Source organism: Malaclemys terrapin, chromosome 3 (genome assembly GCF_027887155.1).
Source record: "Malaclemys terrapin pileata isolate rMalTer1 chromosome 3, rMalTer1.hap1, whole genome shotgun sequence".
Lineage (NCBI taxonomy): Eukaryota > Metazoa > Chordata > Testudines > Emydidae > Malaclemys > Malaclemys terrapin.
The window spans coordinates 189914312-189929021 of record NC_071507.1 but is presented as its reverse complement, the minus strand read 5'-3'; the positions used below and the strand labels follow the sequence as shown (position 1 = coordinate 189929021).

General features: G+C 41.9%; 1 protein-coding gene across 3 annotated transcripts in view; it reads right to left on the bottom strand.

Annotated features, from left to right (window-relative positions):
* The window catches only part of KLHL29 (kelch like family member 29), a 553446-nt gene that overhangs the window by 194253 nt on the left and 344483 nt on the right, over nt 1-14710 (bottom strand). The gene's annotated exons all lie outside the window — the stretch shown is intronic.

Sequence of the window (14710 nt, the reverse complement as noted above, 5' to 3'; positions counted from 1 at the left end):
AAGCTGCCGATTAGTCAGTGAATGAGCATTGAAACAATATTTAGAGCCCTCAAGCACATAAATCCTGCCTGCCAGGTTGACCACTTGCTGCTCTATGTTCAGAGGAGTAATTTGGCCCTAAAGCTGAGGGACAAGAAGCTGGCTCTATAAATGCTCTTGGTGCTGCTGTCCCAGTTGCAAGTTCTGTCAGAACTGCAAACCCATTTGCCCTCAGCAGAACCTGAAATCCCCTCTATCAAACCCATCAACTCCCCCATCTCCAGCCCCTCAAAATACATCTGCTTCTCCACCAAGTCCATCAGTTGTTTCCCTTCCACTCCAAATCCATCAAATTTCTCACTACTCCCCCTACCTCAGAATGTCCCCATGCCTAGGGTAAACATACACCCCATTTTAGCCAGGACAGTCCCTTTTTTAAACCATCCTGGGTGTCCTGATGTTTTTGGCAAAAGTGGGCATGTGTCACATTTGCTCTTGCCAACATGATCGGGGGTGAGGGTGGGGAGTGGTGATGCCCGCCCAGGTGGGGGAGGCAAGGCTTGGGCGGGGGCAGCAGGGCTTTAGTGAGCAGTGATGCCAGCCCCAGCCTCTCGTGTGTGGGGGGCGGGTAGGGCTCGGGCGAGCAGCGACTCCTCATGAGGGGGGTGAAGGACTTGGGACAGTCCTGCACAGGAGGGGGGGAGGGTGGCGCTCAAACTAGCTCCACAGGTGTCCTGTTTTCCCTTTCGGAAATATGGTCACCCTACCTCTGCCCCTCATCTTTCTAGCTAACGTTTCCCCCTGTTTTCATCCCAATCCCCTCTGACTCCCTCATTTCACCTCTAGGCTCTGCTTCCTCTTAATCGCCAGCCCCTCACCAATAGCACCTTTCTCCCTTGAGCTTTGGAAGGTGCCGGGGGTTCTCCTTCTTTCTCCTAGAGCAGTGGGGAGAGCTAAACCCAGTAGCCAGAACCTCTCCCTCCCCAAGTCTGCCTAGAGGCAAACAGCCTTCTTTGTGCTGCTCTCCCTGCTGGCCAGCTGCTAGCACAGTATAGCTTGAGAGAGACAAGGTAGGTGAGATAGTATCTTTTAACTTGATCAACTTCTGTTGGTGAGAGAGCTCACCTGAATTAGACCTCTATGTAAACTTGAAAGCTTGTCTCTCTCACCAACAGAAGTTGGTCCAATAAAAGATATTACCTCACCCACCTTGTCTCTCTAATATCCTGGGACCGACACGGCTACATCAACACTCCTCCTCCAGAGAAACATTTTCTGGTTAAAACTGTACTTTTATCCTATAAAAATGTAATTTTTGATGATTTTTTATGAGAAGTCATGAAATGAAAATTTGGTTTCTATTTTTTTTTCTCCAAAATCAATAATTACATTTTTAATTTTTTGTTTTTACCACTTTTCTCACCTTCTGCCTCCCCCACTATTCCCACTAAGCACAATAAAATGAATAAAGCCCAGGCTTTGGTTTTGTTCTTTTTTTCACATTTTTTTCCTTCTGTAACATTTCAAAACATTTTTGACTTTGGAAAATGTCAACAGGAGGAAAAAACAAAGAGATAGAGGAAAAAATGAAGGGAAAAAAATCCTCTAGATAGCATTAATTCTATTATACTGTAGTTCAACAGCAAAAAACGGAGGGGGAGGGAATAATCGGAATTTTGAATATTTTTCAGTTTGGAAAGTTGCCTGTGAAGCATCTCATGTGAAAAATTTCAAATTAAAATTTGTTAGAAATTTTTCACAGGGGGAAAAAATGGTTAGGTTTTTTTTTTTTTTTGACCCGCTGTTCTCCAGACATGTTTCTCTGTGCGCAGCTGCGCCGCTCAACAGCTGCACCACTCAACTGCTGCCAAGCCACTCTGCACAGGCGATGGAGCACTGCAGATACCACACCGAGCACTGCTGAACTGCCCTCCACAGGACTGAAAACTGGTAGAAGAAATGCAATGCTGTTGTTCCCTGCCAGCAAACTGGCTGCAATATATTCTCCTGTACCTTTTATATTTACCCCACACCTATGTTCTACAGCAGCAAATGCAATATATAATCAGTAGAGGGTAGGAGGCAAGACCTTTTCCAGAAGGAACCCAACATTCATACTTAACCCCCATGTATGACACAATCCATCTGTGGCATCTTTCTAAGTGCTCCTATTTTAAATTTGGCAGCTATGTGCTGTGCTTTTTTGTTGTAAGTTCTGGGGCTGGCTGAAGTGTTTATAAAGCATTTTTAAAAATTAACTGTAACATCATCATCAAGAGGTGCAGAACATAATGAAGTAACCATCAGACCTTATCAGCGCAACTTTTCTCACACCCGGACACCAAAATTGTTTTAGGGTAAATAGTGGAGTAGCTCTAAAGGCAGATGAAATTATATCAGCATCCTGATGGATACAGGGCCACACATATGCCATAACTGTAGCAGAACCCCCATAGTATATCCAGAAGTGGGTTGAAAATAGAGCACTAGGTCCAACCCCCTTCCAAACACTGGGAAAATTCAGTCCCAAACTTCACAGCTTGAGGCTGTCTCTCCAGCAGATCAAACCACAGCACTAAATCCAAACACACCCTGAAGTTTAGGGAAATTCACATTTGCATCTGGACCCAAACTCCATAGCTTGAACCTATTTCTAATTATAACTATGAAATGTAGGAAAGACACTTACTTAGGCCAAAGGAAACAAAAAAGCATGACCACAGTGGGAAGAACCCTGCTGGTTTGCTACAATAATAAATCTATTTTGCTTCAGCAAAATATTAGAACTTTTTCAAGAGAGCATTTTCACAAAGCATGTTCACAAATCCTGTTTCTTAACAGTTCAGTGGATTTAAATGCACAAGTCCAGCACATTGATTTCAAACTGCACTCTTAAGCTTGTATTTATTTGACTAGAAACAGCTACAAATTTGTTGGTATGAAATCACAACACGCACTAATAAGGCACAATTTAGACAATACTGGATGGAAAAAGGTGAAAGCAGCTTACAAAATTTCCTGATATTTACTGTATTTCTAGACTCTGCTCTAAATTCCAGGTTATTTTTCTTACTGTACAAAGGTTTACATTACAAGTGTTACATGTCTCTGACTTGATTGCAGAAATTACTGCTTTTCATATTTGGAAAGATTAATTATTTCCAATATTATCAGACATAGGGACCTTGGTTATGTGTGTGCGGGGGGACAAAAGTACTCATTTCACCTTCTCATGTATAACACAAATGACTAAAAAATGGTCTGCATTATGCTAGTTGTGCATAGGGAAGAGCTGTGTTCCATTAGTGTTATGCAGACTTCACAGAAGCTAATTGTACTATGTCACACTTTTATCTTTAGCTTTCATGTCAGATGCTTGTTGGAATTAAACAAGGAACACATGAAAAAAGTGAAATGCATTAAACAAAATTCTATCAGGTATGCATTTAAAAACGCTGCCAAATGCCTATTTATATGAAAAGACAAGAAGGTCTCTAGAAGGTCTATTACAGCCCATCTCATCAACAGCATGCATTTCAGAAATGGCTGAAACACACAATAGACCACAGAGAATACTCAATCAATACTCAGCATATTTTCAGAGTCCCTTTATATGTATCATTCACTCTGTGTTCTTAATTACAGGTAAATCGCACACAATCTAGGTAGGAGTTTTTTCACTTTTTTGTTTTGTTTAAAGTTTCATTTTAAAAGGTATATAAATTGTAAGTTGAGGGTTAAACTGCATCTGAAACCTGCTACATTATGAACACTCTGAACAGTGACTGATTTTACATTTTCAATACAGAGAGGTGAGTTCTGAAGAGTCTGTTAGCTTTAGTTTGGAACTTCCTGCTGCTTTTATCAGTTTGATATACAGCTAAACATCAAATGAAACTACCTTTACGTGTGGTGGTATAAATAAAGGTGTTAGGACTAGGCTACACAACAGTTAGGTCAACGTAAGCTGCCTTGCATCAACCTAGTAGTGCATATGTCTGTGCTTAAATTTGTCTCCCACTGATGTAAGTGCCCCATTATGACAGTACAGTAACCCCACCTCCCCGAATGGCGCTGAGCCATGGTCAATGTACTGAGGTTGATGCAGTGCACGTGTAGACACTTCGTTCGTTACCTATGTTGACCCTAACAGTCTCCCAGCGGCTGTCCCACAATGCCCAACACTGCTTTTGTCACAATTGTGAACTCCACTGCCCAGAGATCACAGAGACCATAAGCCCCCCTCTCCCTAAAAACCCTGTGAATTTTTGAAATACCGTTTCTTGATTGCTCATCTTGGCAAGCACACCTAGCAGCTCTACACTGTTGTGTGCGACTGCCCAGCTGACCAGGCTGGCTACACACTCCTGCCTGGAGTAGACAGGAGATATCGGATCTCCTGGGCCTGAGGGGAGAATAGGCCGTGCAGGCACAGGACGACCAGCCATAGAAATGTGGACATCTATGAGCAGATTGGACGAGGGATGCAGGAGAAAAGGGGTACAACAGGGATCAGCGGCTGTGCTGCATGAAAGCGAAGGAACTGCAGCAGCCATACCAGAAGACCAGGGAGGCCAACAATCAAACTGATTCTGAGCTGAAGACCTGCTGCTTTTATAAAAAGCTGCATGCCATATTTGGAGGAGACACCACCAGAAGCCTGCAGACCACCATGGATACCTCCAAGGAGCCCAAGACACAGACCCCAGGCAAGGAATTAGGAGGAGGAGGAAGAGGAGGATGGGGGACAGGTGACCAGAAGATCCAGCTATGATGCGAGCCAGGACCTGTTTGAGACTCCACCACAGTCCAATCAGTCCCAGCATTCGAGCATGGGCAAGCCCAATGCAGGAGAAAGAACCTTGGGTAAGTACGTAAATGCATTTCCCATTACAATGATGTACTGATGGCGCCCCCAACTTAGCAGGACACAGCTATTGACATTTCATTAATTTACTCGTACTAGAAGAGGTAGTGGTACGATAAAGAGGTAGCGTTGTTATCTGCTTTTCATTCCCCTTTAGAGTTAGGCAGGCAGGCCATGTGGAGCAGTTTGTTTATGTACACAGGGATGTCCCTTAAATCCTCCTGAAGAGATCTCGATGAAACTTTCATGGTGCTACTCTGCAATTCTCTCCCAAAGGTTTCTGGGGGTGGCAGCCTTATAGCTTCCTCCATAGTAGAATAGTTTCCCACACCAGTCTGCAATAACTTTGGCAGGCACCATTGCAACAAACAGGCTAGCAGCATACGGGCCTGGGTGGCTTCAGGATGCCAGTAGCAGGTGTGCTTTCTGTGCCTCTGATATCCCCAGGAGTGGGATATCAGCTAAAATCACCACTGCCTGGGTAAAATTGTACCAGTATTCAGTGCCATTGCCCTGTGCTCATAGTTTCATGCAACCAAGCAATTCTCTCCCCATTTCCCTTGCCCCTGGAGGGCACTACTCACCATGGCTGGTGATGTGAGTGGTGCTGTGCACAAGCACTCTGAAGCAGAAGTGTCAATAAGCAGTCTTATTTAGCTTAGAGTTAAACTAATTAAATAAGCTAATACCCATGAGCTGCCGTATATAACTCCATCTTACACCTTGCAAGTTGAGTGAATGCCACAGAGTCAGACAATGGGGAGGAAGGCTGAGCTGTGTTTAAGGCACACGACTGGAAGTCAGGAGACCTGTGTTCTACTCCTAGCTTTACTACAGATTTTCTGCATGGTCTTAACCAATCACTCTATACCTCATTTCCTTACTATGGGTGTTGTAAATTTCAATACTTTAATGTTAGTAAAGCACTTTGAGATTCTCAGGTCAAAAGCACTATAAAAGTTCAAAGTATTATCACAGGCGTTCAGATACCACAGTGACATGCATTATAGAAAGGTCAATACAGTAAATTAATCAAATGTAAATAAATTATTGCAACCTGAAATTGCTTTGGACAATAGACTGGCTAGTTTGTGGCTATAGCAACTACAGATCTACTAACAATTGGCTGAACAATTCCATCACTCTACTGGGCTTCGTTTGGTTCCTTGCATTTTTCTCTTTCGTACGCCTTTCTTTTTTTATAAAGGGCCTTCCCTTTTAATCAAGAGTAATGAAAAGAAGTTTGATTTTTCCCGGATAGGCCACACGTAAGCTGGAGCCTTTCAGCATCAGATGAATCTCAAAAATGCAGCAAGGATCTGTTTGAAAGATAATGTATGAAAAATAATGTAACCCTCTAAGTAAAAAATGGTAGCATGGGTTTCATTGTCAGGATAAGTAAATTCTTAGGCCTAAATAAAAAATGGATGGTTCAGGGGACTGATGAAATGATAAAAGTGACTTTCACCTCAAAATTGATGGAAAGCCTTCCTCTCCTGAAGCAGTTTGCTCAGTTTCCTTGGATTATCATTAAGAATGCAATCGAATCCTGATTTGGTGCGTTACCTTACAAACCTCACAGGAGACAGATTATCTTCCCACTCACACTTCACCCCCAACCCATTTAAATTTGGCTGGTGTCTGGATCCATGGTACTAGAACCTGGTCCTGTGGAGCCTGAGACAGCTGACGTTCCCACAGCACCATCAGGAGGCCATGCAGAGCCACATCCAAGGAGCACCGTGGAGATTAGGTGCCATAGGATGTATTGCCCAAAACATCCATAGTGACAGTACTCTGCGTCCCTCTGATTGGCCCACACATACTATTTAACCCTTCTGGATGCCTCATGAAGTTGTCTGGGCAACCCCACAGACTCCTGGCCTGCTGCTACTCCAGACTTCACCTCATTTTCTGATCTCTGATCTCCAACCCCTGCCTGACTCTGACCCTGACTCTTGCATATCGATCCTGGCTCTAGCGATTACTCCAACTCCTACTCAGTGCCTACCGCCTCCTGGCCATCGTTGACTTGTGGGCACCAGCCCCACCGTGACTGCTAGACCAGACTGCCTATGCCCCAGTCCTTCAAAACAGGCAGCTTTCAAAAGAGTAAAATGTAGTGATTATATTATTCGAAGACATACAGAGAATACAAAACTAGGATTAGACTGGTTCTTAAACCACAGAAATAAAGCCAGAAGCCCTTTTATCTGGCTATAAATAACAAAAAACACTCCGTCAGAAACAATCCCTCTCAATTCATAAGAAAATTAATTCCATTACAAATATAAAGGATGAATGGAAAGATATGGAATTACTCCAGAGTCTTACGAGGGTAACTGAGAGCAGAGTTGACCCACAGTCACCTGGTTAGCCCATATTACATAGGTTTACTAGGTCACTAGTAGCTGTCAAGGTAACCTATCTTTGAATAGCCTTTGTTACCTTAAGGTAACATGGTTTAGAACGCTACAGTGAAATGACACCTAGTTTTTTGGTCAATGAGACCTTTACGGTCAGTGAGAATCCAGGATCAAATGATACAAATAACACGCTACACAATATGTCAGTTGAATTAAAAAAAAAAAAACACCCAAGAACATGAAACACTTCCTGGGAGGTCCTTACAGTGCACTTTAGCAATCCCCCAAGGGGCTTGTAAAACTGCTGACATGCCTCCTGCTGCTGCTCAAAGTGCTAAAACCTCTTCAAACAGTTTCATGGGCAAAAGGGAACTGAAATGGATAAAGTGTTCTTATTTGTGATTCCCAGCAGCTGAAGCTATTTTACTATGGCCTTCATTTAAAGTGATGGATGAAGAGTGGCGATTCTCTGTTCCAATTATCCAAAAGAGATTGGGAATGGCACTTTAATACCGAGATAATGTATCCAATATGCAACCTACTTTATTTTCTCCCCACACTGAAAATAAAAAGGCACAGACAGACAAATGCACAGAGGCAAACATCCCCTCCCATAGAGGTAATCAGGGATCAAAACAGCTACAATGTAATGAGCAAATTCCCCTTAAACAGTTAGTTATTACTAGCTGTAACCAGCAACAACTCCAAGCCCTAAACAGGAGTTGAACCCTGCTGTGTTGATGCTGTACAAAGAACACTAGTGGATGGGCTCAGCGGGGGGGGTGGGGGGGGACAGCGCAGGGCACGGCGCTGGGGTGTGTGTGTGTGTTCCTGCGGCGCTGGGGGGGGGAGCGCGGCGTTCGGCGGTGGGCTCGGGGGGGCGGCGCTTTTTTTTGCTGCTTGGGGCAGCAAAAAATTTAGAGACGGCCCTGGGTTATGGTACATCTAAGTACCAGTGACATAGGGAAAGGTAGGAGAGAGACCTTGCTGGCCAAATTTTTAGGCTACTAGGTAAGAGATTAAAGTGCAGGACCTCCATGGTACCATTCTCTGAAATTCTTCCAGTTCCATGTGCAGGGCCAATAAGACAGGCAGAATTGTGGTGTTCGGAAGAGGGATTTAAGTTTGCTAGTAACTGGGGAACCTTTTGGGAAAGGAGGAGCCTATACAGGAAGGATGGGCTCCATCCAAAATGGCAGATGAAATTCAATGCTGATAAATGCAAAGTAATGCAGGTAGGAAAATAGAATCCCAATTATACATTGGTCTAAATTAGCTGTTACTATCCAAAAAAGAGATCTTGGAGTCATTGTAGACAGTTCTCTGAAAACATCTTCTCAGTGTGCAGCGGCAGTCAAAAAAGCTAACAGAATGTTAGGAACCATTAGGAAAGGGATATATAATATAATACCATTATATAAATCCATGGTACACCTATACCTTGAATACTGTATGCAGTTCCGATTGCCCCATCTCAAAAAAGATATATTAGAACTGGAAAAAGGACATAGACAAGGACAACAAAAATGACTAGGGGTATGGAACATCTTTCTCAAGAGGAGAGATTAAAAAGACTGGGGCTATCCAGCTAAGAAAAGAGACGACTAAGGGGGATATGACAGAGGTCTATAAAATCATAAATGGGGTGAGGAGAAAGCTAATGAAGTGTTATTCACCCCTTCACATAACATAAGAACTAATGAAATTAACAGGCAGTAGGTTTAAAACAAATATAAGGAAGTACTTCTTCACACAACACACAGTTAACTGTGGATCTCTTTGCCAGGGATGTGGTAAAGACCAAGAGTATAACTGGGTTCAAAAAAGAATTAGATAAGTTCATGGAAGAGAGGTCCATCAATGGCTATTAGCCAAGATGGTCAGGGATGCAACCCCATGCTCTGGATGTCCCTAAAATATAACTTGCAGAAGCTGGGATTGGACAATAGGGGGTGGATCACTTGATTATTTGCTCTGCTCTGTTTGGTCCCTCTGAAGCATTTGGCACCGGCCCCTGTCGGAAGACGGGATACTGGGCTAGATGGACCATTGGTCTTACCCAGTATGGGCATTCTTATGTTTTAAGAAGGCCTTTGAGCTGGTCCATTGACAGGAAATAGTGCTATTTTAAAAGGGAAATAAATATATTAAAACTCTAGCGTAATGAATTAAAAATCTGAAACACGAGGAGTGTGCAGGAGAGGCAGAAAATGAGCTATCCTGCAATAAAACCTCATTCGGGAACTTGTTCATGAGTGGAGAGAAGAACTCATCAACCTTACATTTCTCATTAACAGCCAATTCAACTATGATGCAGCATTGGTATTCTCTTTTCAAAGCTTATCTGGCAGCAATGAAAAAGAGAATAATATAGTTAACACACAGGAAAAATGTTGGAATCCAGCAAAAAAAGATAAAATAAATAAATAAAGGAAGTCTTAAATTTTAGTAGAGTTGAGTGAATAATTCATAACTGGCACCTTAAACTCCATCCAGAAATCAACAGACAGCCAATGAAGATTATGGAGCATTGGTGGGATATGCTCAAAGTGAGATACGATACATCACTTAACAGGAAGGCACTGCCTTCTGCACTAACTCCAGTTTCTAAAATGATTTAAGGTGCAGCCTCCCATACAGTTTAATAATTTAATCTCCAGGACACAAGGGCACAGATGAGAGTGGTGAGGTCCACATCCAAGAGAGAGCTGCAACCTTCTTTACAACTGCAGATGGAAAACAGTCCTCTCGTCACTGCTGCTATGATCATCTATCAGTAGCTGTGAGTCTAAAAAGACAAGCTGACAGACAAATGGCAAACACATACTTAATCAGAGGGGCTGATATAATTTTCCCCATATCCTCTGGTTGCTTCCCCTAAGCAATCAAAATCACCCCAATCGTGTCTGGATTGAGCCTCAGCCATCTCATTCTCATGCATGCTCCAATCATTACCATAACATGAGATAGCCATTCAATTAAACCCTCTAGATCAGACAATGTAGAGAGAGCTGAGCATCATTAACATACTGAAAATATATCAACTCCACCCCCTTCTTGACTAAGACTTCATATACACATTGATCAGGAAAGGTCATGTAATAGAACTCAATTTGAGAATCCCTGGGCCAAAAAAGCAATTACCCAAACCTTCCTTCTCTGATCTCTCAGAAGGAAAAGAATCAAACCATCACAAGGCAATCCCAACTCTGCCAGTTTGGGTCCATAGGCAAGTCAGCAGCACCTCCTTGTTAATGGTTTTGAAGGCAGCTGATAGATCTAACAGTATCAGCATGAACACCTGATTTTTATCCATCACCAGAAGGAGATCATTGACTAATACTACCAGTAAGTCTCAGTGCCATACATAGGTCTGAAGCCATATTGACATAGGTCAAGGAGATCCAAGGTGTCTAAATACTGTGGGTTGTCTCACCACAGGCTTTTCCATTGTCTTAACCAGAAATGGAAGACAGAAAAAGTTCTATAGTTGACTAGATTGTCAGCACCAAGGTTTCTTGAACAAACGTCATGGCACTCTTTCCTAAAGAAGGTTTTGATAAGCTCTATCATTAGAGGATCAAATATTTGACCACTAATGTCCACCAATCTGGAGGGAACACTGCTGGCATATGGATCCAAAGCCCAGCTTGTGAAACTAAGTTTTCCCAGCACATTCAGCACCTCAGTGCAACATTGGCCTAAACTCATGCAAAGAAGCTCTGCTTCAGCTCAAGCAGTTCCTGCTCTGCTACCATGGATGTGCACAACTCCATCCAAATTAATGAAATATAGATATAAAAAATTCTCATAATAAGAAGCCAGTGAATCATCACCCAGAAGAACATGTACACAGCATAAGTTTGCTCTTTGTGATTCTGCAAATGCTATAACGGAGGGAGGAACCTCAATTTACCACAAATATTTTTTTTAATGGAGTAAGAACAGAGCACTTTCTCCTCTGAGCACATTCTCACATGCATGAAATTAACATACCAGTTGACTTCTGAGCGAGTCAACAAAGCAACCCTGGAATGGCCCAACAAGGGACCATGTTGAAAATTAAACAACTGCCCTGAACTCCTTACTCTGTTTTATGCCACCATCAATAAGGATTATAGCATTAGAGAAATACAGAAGGGTGTTTTAAAAAGAAAAGCTATGTCACTTAAAACTCCAATTCATGCATTAGGTTGTTTCTACAGTGTTTCCTTTTGTTGGTCTGGATGCAAACCTTTTACATTCAAACCTTTCTGAATTCAGTGTTTCAATTGTAGTGCACTCTCTTTGGCAGGAAAATGCATGTTCCTTGCCTACACAGCAGGAACATTAAAAAAAATATAAGAGTGGGTTTGTTGAATAGTGTTGCATGATATTGGCTTGATCGATACATCTATTGTCAAGGGCCTATTTTGTTTCTTCATAAATTTCACTTCCTAACTAGCACTTATGCACATTCACCCGAGTTTCCATAATCTGATCCAGTTCTCGGGAGAGCTTTCTTTAATGGACAACAGAGAATTATTTTTCTAAAAGTGGGATCAAAGTATATTTGGTCAACTCTCAAACAAAAGGATAGTCAGTACTGTAAAAACTGTATGTTTACTTTTTATAGCAAGTAGCAATATAAACTCATAGGGCCAAATTCATCCCTGATGTAGCTCCATTAGCATCAACAGAATTATTAAACCAGGGATTAATATGGCCTAAAGTGAATTACAAATCCCAGCTTTGATAGTCTTCCATTAATAAATTGTTTACTCTATGCATAATTAAAGGATAGTGAATTCTGAACTCACTGAGCAATTGTAAATAAAAAACAACAACCAAAAATCCTTTCATATTATAATTTTGATTCTCTTTTCTTTTGCTGAACAACAAAGACTTTCCAAAATAGAATTTATTTACTGTCTACATTTTAAGTAAAAGCTACCTGAAGGATGAGGGGAAACTGACTTACAAGATAAAACACTTAGCTCTGGGACATGTACATTATGTGCAACAAATTTCACATCATACATTAACAGGGCATGGAAGAAACCCCACTTATTAGAATTTACTCAAATTCAATATGAATGTTCAATTAAAACATTTTCTGAAGGTGAGTTATATGGCCACTAAAATTAAGAGGTGCAAAACAGAATTAGAGATCTGCACCTGTCAAGGAGAATATACACTTTAATAATCCATTCCTTTTCATGCATACACGGTAACACCCAAAATGCTGCTTGTTTGCTGGAACTGCATCAATCACGCTAAACATCTGGGTTACACAGAGAAAAAATAATCATGTTTTACAGCAAAAATATTAAAGAGTATAGCCCTCTTTTTTTCTCATCCAAAATCTTATATCTGGATAGTTCTTATTACAAACTTCTCTTCTGGCTGGATTGAAGAAAATGCATTTGAAGGCTTGTCTACATTTGAAATGCTGCAGCTGTAATGCTTCAGTGTAGACACTACCTATGCTGATGGGAGCATAGGCAATCCACCTGCCCCAGAGGTGGTAGCTAGGTTGACAGAAGAATTCTTCCGTCAACATAGCACTGTCCATCCCGGGGGATTAGGTCAGTTTAACTACCCATTGCTGAGGAGCGAGGATTTTTCAACCCCCCTTAGCTGTATAGCTGGGTTGGCCTAATTTTTTAGTGTAGTCCAGGCCTTAGGATTCCAACATATCTGTTCAAAACACCACTCTTAGGGCTGGTCTACACTGGGAACTTACATCCACATAGTTACATCTCTCAGGGGTGTGAAAAAGCCGTAGCTATGCTAAACTAACCCCCAGTATAGACAGTGCAAGGATGATGGAAGAATTCTTCCATCAACCTCGCTACTGCCTCTTGGGCAGGTGGATTAATTACAGTAATGGGAAAACCCTTCTCATCATTGTAGTGAGTGTCTACACTGAAGCAGTCTCCAGTGGTGCAGGTTCAACACTCCAGCTGTAGCAGTATAAGCGTAGACATATCCTTACCCTTGAATTTCTCTGTTGGTTTCTGAAAGGAGGTTAACGTTCCACAAGCTGTTCTGACTGTGTTCCCAAAACGGAGCTGCCAAGCAGGCATAAAGTGTTAGGGCTCAATCCTGCTTACATTCAGTCATGTAGCTTTAATCATGAAAGTAGGTCAATGCAGGATCGGGCCCTTAGATGGTTATTTAGATTGACTTATAAGACACTACTGGTATATAAGGTTTCTGGAATACAGAATTACCATGTTAATTTTACTGGATTGTAGTCTTACATCAAAACAAGAGGCTGGTAAGTGTGGTTTGTTTCCATACCTCTGACCTACCAGTAGGAAACTGCCAAATTCCCCTATATGTTTTCTCTCTGTAGAACTGACTTCTCATATTGGTACAAATGCTTGAGCTGCTTCAAGCTTCATTCTTCTAAGAGATTTATGGCAAAAGCTTTGCATACCAAGAAATATAAATCTAGCACATTGCTATTAGACATACTTTGCTGCATGCCGTGTTGTAGTAGCCGTGTTGGTCTCAGGATGTTAGAGAAACGGGGGGGGGGGGGGGGGGGGAAGAGATAATATCTTTTTTGGACCAACTTTTGTGGGTGAGAGGCTCAGATGTGAAGAAGAGCTCTGGGAAAGCTCAAAAGCTTGTCAACAGAAGTTGGTCCAATAAAAGATATTACCTTGCTTACCTTGCCTCTCTAATACTTTGCTGTCCAGAGCCACACAGTGTAACTAAAACAGATCATGGTGTTACTGTGACTAGCACTGCCGACAGGCATGCTGAAGTTGTATTAAGATGCCTTCCACTTTTTCGTTCAAATTCATTCCTCTTATTTTTGAGATATGAACCGGACGATCCCTCAATACATTTGTTGTCACTACATCATTTTATGAAACATTTCTCGTTGGTTGCCAGAGTATATTGGAGAATTTTAAAAGGTAACAACTTCTTTCAGGGTTTTTTTTATTTTTCATTTCCTTTGACACGGGACTCGACGACATTCATTATACACCTCTACCCCGATATAACACGACCTGATATAACACGAATTCGGATATAACGCAGTAAAGCAGTGCTCTGGGGGGGCGGGGCTGTGCACTCCGGCGGATCAAAGTAAGTTCGATATAACGCGGTTTCACCTATAACATGGTAAGATTTTTTTGGCTCCCAAGGACAGCGTTATATCGGGGTAGAGGTGTATATAATTCATGTAGGGTGGGATTTTCAAAAGTGCTTGTTAGTGGCTACTGGAGTCCAGGAGAGAAGAATTGAGTGCAGAGGGAACAGAATTAGGACAATGGTAAATGCTATTGAATGTCCCAGCCTTATTATTTATCTTCAAATTAAATTTGATCACACTTAATAAAAACACAACAGTTGTGATTTCTTTCTCCAAGAAGCCAAAAACAATGAAAAGGATATTCCACAACACCAAGAGAACCCTGCCACACACAACTCACTACCTCAAAGACAAACGTGTGTGTGTGTGTGTGTGGGGGGGGGGAATGGAGAAAAGAGGAGCCTT